The sequence below is a fragment of the Halyomorpha halys genome, unplaced genomic scaffold, assembly GCF_000696795.3.
Source record: "Halyomorpha halys isolate HHAL.00 unplaced genomic scaffold, Hhal_1.1 Scaffold91.1, whole genome shotgun sequence".
Classification (NCBI taxonomy): Eukaryota; Metazoa; Arthropoda; class Insecta; order Hemiptera; family Pentatomidae; genus Halyomorpha; species Halyomorpha halys.
In genome coordinates this window covers 565,942-575,518 of record NW_027110755.1, presented here as the reverse complement: position 1 = coordinate 575,518, position 9,577 = coordinate 565,942, and the positions used below count along the sequence as shown (strand labels likewise).

Genomic DNA, 9,577 nt, shown 5'->3' with positions numbered 1-9,577 from the left:
TCTCTCTCTCTCTCTCTCTCTCTCTCTCTCTCTCTCTCTCTCTCTCTCCCCCTCTCTCTCTCCTCCCTCCTTGCTATATATTTGCGCGCGAGCGCACACACAAGCATACATATTGTCCCATTCTATTTTTTTCTCACTTTATATTGTAAACTCATTTGCAGGGATTGCGTAGAATTGAGGATCCATTAATAAATCAACAACTCGTGATAAGAGAGGGAAGGAGTTTGAAAAATATTCCACTCGAAAAAAAATCATAATTGTTATCAGTTCGTTTTCGATCTCGTCTCGCGTTCCCTCTTTTTCGGTTCTCAAAGTATTGCACGGATTGACTTCCTCATTCATTCGGAATGAATGTTCCTTATTAGGTATTTGAAAATGTAAATTCTTAATAATTTTTTTACCGTTTCTGTTCATAAAGGAAATTTTAAAATACTATTAGCTTATTTTTTCAATTAAAGATCTGGGATTTATCTCCAGCATCCTGTTTTATTTTTATCATGTTTTCTTAATGATTTTATTTTCCCATCACTTCCTTGTCTCTCAAACGGATCGTAAACAGAAAAATTTGCCCTTCCCCATGCCCATAAAAAAGTTTCCATTCCCATATTTCTCTACTCTTGAATAGAAAATACCTACTAAATTATATATCCCATCTAATAGAAGTATTTTTAAAAGTCTTTTAGGATTCCAGCTTCTTGGTTTTCAATAACTTATTATTCCTCAGTCAATTGTTTTTTTTTATTTTATCGCCATTATCCCTACTCTTAGTGGGGACTCAAAACTCAATAGTTTTTCTGATTTGTATGTTTTATTTTATGTGTGTATTCCTTATTTTAATTAATTAATTGAGTATTACACATATGATAAAAACATATAATATATAAACTTTCTAACGCAGTTCACAACAAACAAAAAAGGTAAATAATTAATATAAATTTAATTAAAATCCATAAAAAAATTACTGCAATGTTCAATTTTTCTGCATTTTCTATTCATATTACAGTGATGGTGAAATATATACCTTATGTAGGTAAGTGTTTCGAATCAGCAATCATTGGATTCGTTATAAATCTTATTGATAATTAGAAACATATAATGATAAAAGAGATGGTCTAAAGGAATTATAAACTCAAATGTTACAAATGCTGAAGAATTTCACTCATCGATGTAATTATTCCTACGTCATTTGTTTCTAGCTCATGCACTTTGACTAGTATTAATGCATATTGATTTGTAATAATAGAAATTTTATTATAAATTTAAAAAAACAATAATTAAGAAAACTACATATTTTTCACAGTAAGATTTCTTGATTGGGATTGTAGAATTGTTCACCAATTTAGGGTTCAATGTCCTAAATCACTGTTTTGTTTAATTTAGTTCATGGTTTAAAAATGTTTACATAGTTTCGTGACGTCTGAGGGTTTTCTTGAGATTTAGTTGATCAGATCAATAAAAGAGTAATTAGAGTCCTTTATAGCTCAAGATAAACAGATTGAGACGTGTGTAATCCTTATACGTCATAAATTTCTTATGTCTCTTTCTTTCATTCAGGAATTCCTATCCTCAACGATGTTTGAGTGCAACTAATGTTTTAAAAAGAAATAGTGTAAAAGAGAAAGTCCAAATATGGTTCCCTTAATTCCTGTTGCCCATTTGGTTTCACTGTTATTGACAAATGTCACAAAATTGATGATCATTTAAAAAGTCATGTTTGATCTTGATGAATTGATACAGAACTGTGAACTGAACAAAAAAATTAATCCTCATGCCATAGAAACACATTAGGAGTTCCGTCAAATGTTTGAGAGGAAATAATTTCTGCAGGAACATTCTTCAAGCAGCGAATGACGGTAGTGGACTCGAACGGTCCTTAGAGAAATATGTGAATAGTAGTTGGCAAGGAAACCAAATAATCTGTCTGTTTCTCATATATTATAAGACTGTTTGATCATTTCATTATCTTTATATAATAATTTGCTGTATTATACCTTCTATGTGCAACTGGGTTGCAAGCACCCACTATATAAGATTGTACTCATGTGTTAAGTTATTATAATTTCTACTAAATGGTTTCCATAGTAAACATCTTGAAGTCCATTTACACGATTAAAATAGTTTAGTGTTATTTGGATTCGAGCAGGAAAAAAAACATACAATTTTTTATTTTCTTTATTTTTATGAAGTCATCGACAATTATTAACTAATTTCTAATCACATTTTCACATTTAATTAAATATCGTTAAATTTACACTTAAAATATCAACATTCTCTTCACTATAAACTCATTATATTTAAAACTATAAAACTAGCTGTAAAACTATACCGCAACCGCCGACTGTCATGGAAGCAAAGTAAACCGACACATATTAGCAGAAGATGCTAAACAATCTAATCAATAGAATAACTCATATCAATCGTTAATGTCACACTCTTACACGAATTCTTACAGCATTCGTAACCAATAAATGAAGTTTGAAGATAAGAATTCGTAGCGAAAAATATTTATTAACAAAATACTTCGGATGGTTGTATGAACCACTTGGTTTATAAAAAATTGTAAAATTACCCGTTGAGAACTTGATGTCGGCACGATAGAAGAAGGTACTATAGACAAATTCTTAAATTTTCATAGCAAAGTGTTGTTCCTTGAAGGAACTCTTATCGACGGCATTAGAAGACCAACAACTAAGACAGAACTCTAAACCTGATACTACATGAATCTATTCTAGGAAGATAGTCTGAGTGGCGGTAAAGAAAGGTGCAAAACTGTAAAAAAACAACAAAAAAAAATATTAAATAAAAGATAAAACAATTAAAAGAGAAAAAGTAAGAATATAAAAACGTTAAATAAAAAAAAAAACACACTAGTTAAGAAGAAATAAATGTAGGTAAATAGAATACTAATTATTAACTAGTATTTATTTATCTATGTTTATATTTTATCAACTTACTTCTTCTTTTACACACACACATATATATAAAACTTCTGTACACTTTTTATATTTATATTCTAATTGTTTTATTTAAACTATTTGTACCTTATTTTTATTTCGCCCCGATGAAGCCCCACTAAGTGCGGCGACACGTTAGTTACTAATAAAAAGTTTGTTTTTTTTAGTTTTATTTTGTACCTGTCTTCACCATCATTCGGGCAATCTTCCTAGAATCTATTACACATGGTCAACTATTAATCTTCCAAACCTAAATGATAGAATGTTTTAGTTAATTCACATTTATGTTAGTGGTCCCAAGATCCTTAAAACATTCTACTGTTAAATTTTTAAGTATAGATAAACACAAATGGTATTTGAAATTCAATTTTACTGGTTAGAAGTTTTCTTGTTCTATTTAATACAAGAAGCACCCCGAAGGACTTAAAACTAAGCTAAGACAATAACGCCTAGCTAAAATAACCCTTTTTCATTGGCTGGCTGGAGCTCTTTAATCACCCATGTAATAAGAGGTGCGTGCCAGGGCAATAGAGGGAGGTAGGATGTAAATGAACTGCGATGTGCCTTTGCATCTAAACTACTTTATTTTGTATAATGGCCGTGAATGTCTTTAAATGAAGTGGTGTAACGATAACGCGACCGATTCGCATCATGTCAATAACAGCCAAGTGTTTCTGCTTGGATAAATACTCCTTATTTTTCTCATAAAAGGGCGGTGCTTCACTGTTTTATTGAAAATTAATATTATTCTGTTAATTTAAAGAATAATGGTAATTAAATTTTTAATATTCTCTACAGTAATATAATAAAAGTCGTTTAACTCTGTTATTAGTATTGCGGGTACTGTATGACCCTTGCTCCTTGTAGATTTATTAGTTATATCAATTTAAAATTAGGATTTAAGCTTTACTAATAAGGTTTAAATAAGTAAACATTATTTTGAGAGAGGAAGAGAGGGAGAAGGAGGGGAAGAGGGAGAGATTGATTAAGCCATTCCTCGCTAGAGATAATAAAATATCTAAAACACTTTCTATAAGTGTAAAATTGTTTAGTTAGTTTTAGTGTTAAGCACAATTTAAGTTAAAATAATTAAATTTGTATTGGTTAAAACTACTTTTTTTATTTTTGTTAATGATCCTTTTACAACTGATCTATATGATGTATGTACTATAATTTTCTGTACTTTCTGTCAGCAGTTGAATTCGGCGATGAGCTAGATTTTAATTTGAGACAATAAATTTCGCATCTGGGTTTTACATACTAAAAGAATAAAACCGAAAAGAGCCCAATGCCCCTAGTGTGTCGTCAGTATGAAGAATCTCTTACTGTGGTCGAAGGGGGGGAGTGTATTTAGCTTTTAAGAAGTTTTATATTCTTCACAGCGGTTAAGTATAAAAGGGAGTCGTTAGTTCTGCCATCTGGGTCGTGTTAGGAAAGACAGAACCCTTCACAAATCCACTAGCCGTAAAACCATTTACCCGTTGTAAATGATCGTCAACACTGAAGGAAGAAGATTAAAGTGCATAATAGAAGTAAGTAATAGAATATCTAAACAATTTTGTTAACAAATATCAATTAAAAAGTCATTTCACGGTTAATGTTTTGATGGATAAAGAACTTCTCTCTGACAATCTGTTTCTTACTGTTTAAAAAAAAAATCTTTGTAATTACTTCCTCGAATACCCAATGTTGAGGAAATATGATAATAGGTTAATTAAATTAAATAGCTTTGTAGTTTATATTTTTAAGGTAATTCCGGTAATACATTGAATTCAAGGACATACACAATTTAAATTATTCTTAAGATCACCTTTAAATTTCATGTTTTGTTTTAGTTCACTATTTGAATGTCTGTCACAAAAAAATCGTTTAGAAATTTTACTTTGTATGTTTTAACTCTTTGAAAAAAACGTACTGGACTTCATCACAAATGATTTCAAATTATTTCTTCCTGTGAAATAAGTATGGTATAAGAACAGTTTTAAAAATTGGGGTAAAACTAAATATTTATTTTAATAAAATACATGGGAAACATGCTGCAGCAAGCGATAGCAATACAATTGTAGTTTTAAAAAAAAATGATAGTCCTAGTATTAATTACTCGTGTTCTTAAGGTTATATGGTATATAGCCTGAAATATAAAAAAACCTATTAAATGAAGTTTATAAACTTTTTTTTTCTATGAACCTAAACTTTAGAGTAAATTTGACGATAATGTATCAATCCCTTTTAATTTCAAATTTGACCTGGTAAAGTTATCGAACCTGCCCTCAAGGGTGTGGAGTGCACTTAACTACCCACTTTCAACCACTATATCTCCCACACATCTACTGCTATCGACATGCTGGGACATTAGTGCACAATTGGAGACTCCGTGTTATGCTATTAGCTGTACTCCTGCCAGAGACGAACATCAGTAGTGTAGTTGTTGCTGGAAGGTGAAATATTTGCTAACAAATGACTATTTTTATTTACATATATAGATTATTTTAAATCATTGCCCAAGAGTGTTAGTCTCATTTATACTTACTAAGAACTGATACATATAAATATAAACACATATATGTAGATTGAATAAAATAATCAATAAAATAATCAATAAAATAAAATATATATACAAATTATTTAACAATGAGCTAATCCACGATCCTACTATTCCTCAATAATCGATATTTTTTGAGTTATGAGTCGATTTATCCTGTAAATCCACGAATTGATAAGCCTTAGTTGGTCGAAATAAAATGTTACAATTAAAGATATTAATACGGGATTTAAACGAAACATGGTTTCTTCGATAGGTTTAGAAAGCTTCTATTGTTATATGTCAACTTTAATTTGAAATAATCCACTACGAATTGCATCATCAGTGTCCTTATAAATGGTCGCCTATTAACTTCCAGTTTGTCGAGGAGAAGAGATCGTTAGTTAATTATCGAATGTTAATTGGACTCACCTCTTATTAAATTAGAGAAATGAATCAGATTAGAAGTTGTGTAAGGTGAGAGGATTATATATGGGAACGTGCTGTGTGAAAGTTCGATGGTCGTTCTTTTACTTGATGCTCTTGGTATACTTTCTTTTGGTTTTTAAATTTGTCTTTTTTTTTTTTTGGTTGTTATTTGTTTGATTTTATTTTCCTCTGCTTTGACGCTACTTTGCTCATCCTTTTGATTGTTACTAAACGAGCTCATCAGACCCTTGACTACAACTTAACCACTGCAGTTCTTTGATTTATATTCCTGCTCACATTTGTTTGTTTTTGTTTAGTGGCGCCAAACTTCATTGGTCATCAACGCCATTTATATTTTATTTAATTTTGCTTATATTTGTTTAATTCTATCTATTTTTTAATTTGATTATTTATTTTTTTTCGTTCAATGTTATATTTGTGTCAGTAAATGTTTTGATTTTAAAAACTGAAATACTAATTATATTGTTTTATCATCGTCTCCGAGGGTTTTTGAAATATCTGGGTTTAGTCCTAAGCTATTGAGGTGTGGCGTGAAATATGGGAACTGTTGGAAAATATCGCTTATTGTCATATTGTTGTTGCAATATTGGCAGTTCGGAGGCGTTTCTTTTGAAATAAGATAGGAGTGGGTGAGCCTCGTGTGATCTATTCTCAGCCTGGTCAGTAAAACCTCCTCTCTACGGCATTGCCGACTGGAGGTACCCCAGGGCTTGACATCCTTTTTAATAATTTTTAATTTACTCCTTGGGCTTTCATTCCACAAAGATTTCCATTTATCTTTGACTTCATTTTCAAGAGGTTTGCTCATTTCTTCATTTAGAGCTATAAAATAAACTATTTATGTAAACGCATATTTTTAATCATTATTCTAATTTTCTTAGTTTTAATTAGATTAATATACAACTCACATATCAATGATTAAAATTTATTTTAAATTTTTAAAACGTTAGATCTTATGTCAAATTTAAGTTTAAATTTTTTTTCACGGTGCTAAAAATTAATATACAAATTAATTGCTATATGAAAAACTATAGAAAATTCAAGTATATCAATAATTTGGAAGAATAATTTTATACTCAAATCATCGGCAACATATACATATATGAACAACATTCTCCTCTCTCCTTCTCCCATCCCCTCCTAGTTCAATCCAAAAGCGCCATGTTTCCGATTTCCACATTTTTGTTATATTTCCTCCCTTTTCTGTTTTTTAGAATCAATTTTTTTTTCTTTGTGTACAAAAAAGGGGCTATACGAATCTCCCCCTAATAACCAATATGACTACCATATAAAGAATATTATGGGAAGGAGCCTGTTTCAGTGTTATTGTAATATATATATATTTATTTTTCACTCATGCTAATAGTTAAGAAACTGAATATATCCAATTATTTTTAATGAATCACTCTTGAAGTATTTCGAAGTCGTACACATTACTTTAATATTATATTGATTTTAGTTTCAAAATTTGTTTCGATTTTGAACAGTATTAATCAGGTAAAAAATATTGTCCATTTTAAGTACTAATTATTGTCTTTAAAATAACCAAAAAACAATTATACTAATTACCGTTGTACTTTTAGATCGTAATACTTTTTTTTTTTTTTAGCTAAGCGCCGTTTCGAATTCTACTTGATATTTAATATTATTGTCATAATACATTAGTGGAAATATCATAATTTTTTTTTATATATCTTACAGCAAAATGTAAGAAATCTGTAAAAAAATAATAATAATGTCTCAAAAACGACAATATCTTTGAGGTTCTAATCACTATTGACGGCACAGATATGCAATAAACCTGAGCTTTTTAAAACCTAAAAGAAATTATTTTTTCGATCAGCTGGAAAATTATACATCTTCTAAACTCTATACAATAATAAATTTATACCAAACTGATAATTAGTTTGATTTAATCTATGTAAAATATAATCTAGCTGCTATTTCATTATTCCTTAACATAGCGGTTCGCGCTCCTATAGGTTTTCTTGTTTATTCATCAATCATTATGATTTGACTATTGAATACTACTTTCATTAGTTTTATAGAGTCATCAGATTATGTAATGGCACTTATTATTTTTCAATTATATCAAAGAGCAAGGAATTGATGCTAATAGATCATTTTAAGATCGAATTAAGCTAGGATTAGTTCTAGTATTTAAATTATTAATCTGTTGGATGCTTACCCAATCTTAGTGACTTGTTTACACAAGCAGGAACGGCGCCGAATGGCTAAACAGTCAAGAATTATTTTGACTTTTTTTTAAATAATTAGGCCTCACTTATTTATTTCTATTATTAATAATTAAAAAATTATGTGAATATTTGCGCTTGATAATTGTATAATTAAAATTTATCAAGCGCAAAGATAAATTTTAATTATACAATTATATGTCTAAAAAAATATAATTTTGTGAATAGTAGAGTTGTTAATCTCAAATATTTTTTTTTTCTGAAAATCACAAATCCAAATACTAAAAAAATTTATTTCTGTTTCAGGTAAGTCATGCTTCTACATTTTACATTGATTTTTCCCTGGCTGGTAAGATGGTCTGAATTAATGTTAATCTATTAATTTAATCATATGCCGTTGCAATAAAAAGTAATTGTGATGTAGAGTAACTATAATTAGCATTGGTGTCGGTTTTTTTTACAGAATCCTCTAGATAAGGAGATATCTTTCCATTTTCGTTTCATTAGTTTAACAGAAGATAGTAGATAACGGATAATACGGCATAATAATTTGAGTAACACATTAACATCTACGCAAATAGCTTTAAAGTATTTTTGCGGCTAGCAGCTGATTTAGTATTGCAAAATATTTATTCTCTGTACGTGCACATTTTACAATGTACTTCGTGTTGAAGTTGTTTGTTGTATAAAGGCGTAAAACCTTTTGGTTATCAACGCCTATGATATGCTATGATCAAGTTACAAACACATACACACTCAGACGTTCCTTAAAAGACACATGCACGTGATTCACTCAAATGTAAAAAATGAACGTAATTCATACAAATGTAAAAAAAAAAAAATATTAAATGAATAAAAAAAAATTAAAAAGAGGAGTTATAATTTAGAAGGAAGGCGATGTGCTTTTAAAAATTTAAACACTAATGTAACTTAAGCTTCCTCATCTGTGAGAGCATCTGATAAATTTAGGGCCAGTTATACCCTGCTTATTGTTGATAAATAGTAAATACATTCTTCAAAAACATGTTTAATCGTGAGAATGGACTGACAATATTGGCACGTTGGCAGTTTTCTGATCAGGTGAGAGTGTGTGAGGAGAGTATGACCTATTCTCAAGCGGGTTAGAGCAACTTCCTCCCTGCGGGGCTGTTGTGATAGGAAGTTGTTGTTGTTGAAGTTTTACTTTTCGTAACTTTCTTTAATTAAATCTATATATAATTGTTCCCTTACCTTTTCATGTTTGATTATTTTTCTGTGTTTCTCACATTACTATATTACTAGTATGTGGCCACGCAGGAACCATATTCTTTTAAATATTCCTTATTTATGTAATAACCTTCACACAACTATTTCTTTAGCGTTTTTAGTAATTTAGTTTCCAGAGTGACATTAAGACTTTTAGGGTTCTTCATAATCTACTTATAAATACTACGAAACATATATTCGGATAGACTATA

The 9,577-nt window shown here is 29.7% G+C and overlaps 1 protein-coding gene across 1 annotated transcript in view; it reads left to right on the top strand.

The window, feature by feature from the left end:
* The window catches only part of bnl (branchless), a 291,419-nt gene that overhangs the window by 154,583 nt on the left and 127,259 nt on the right, over positions 1-9,577 (top strand). The window lies entirely within an intron of this gene.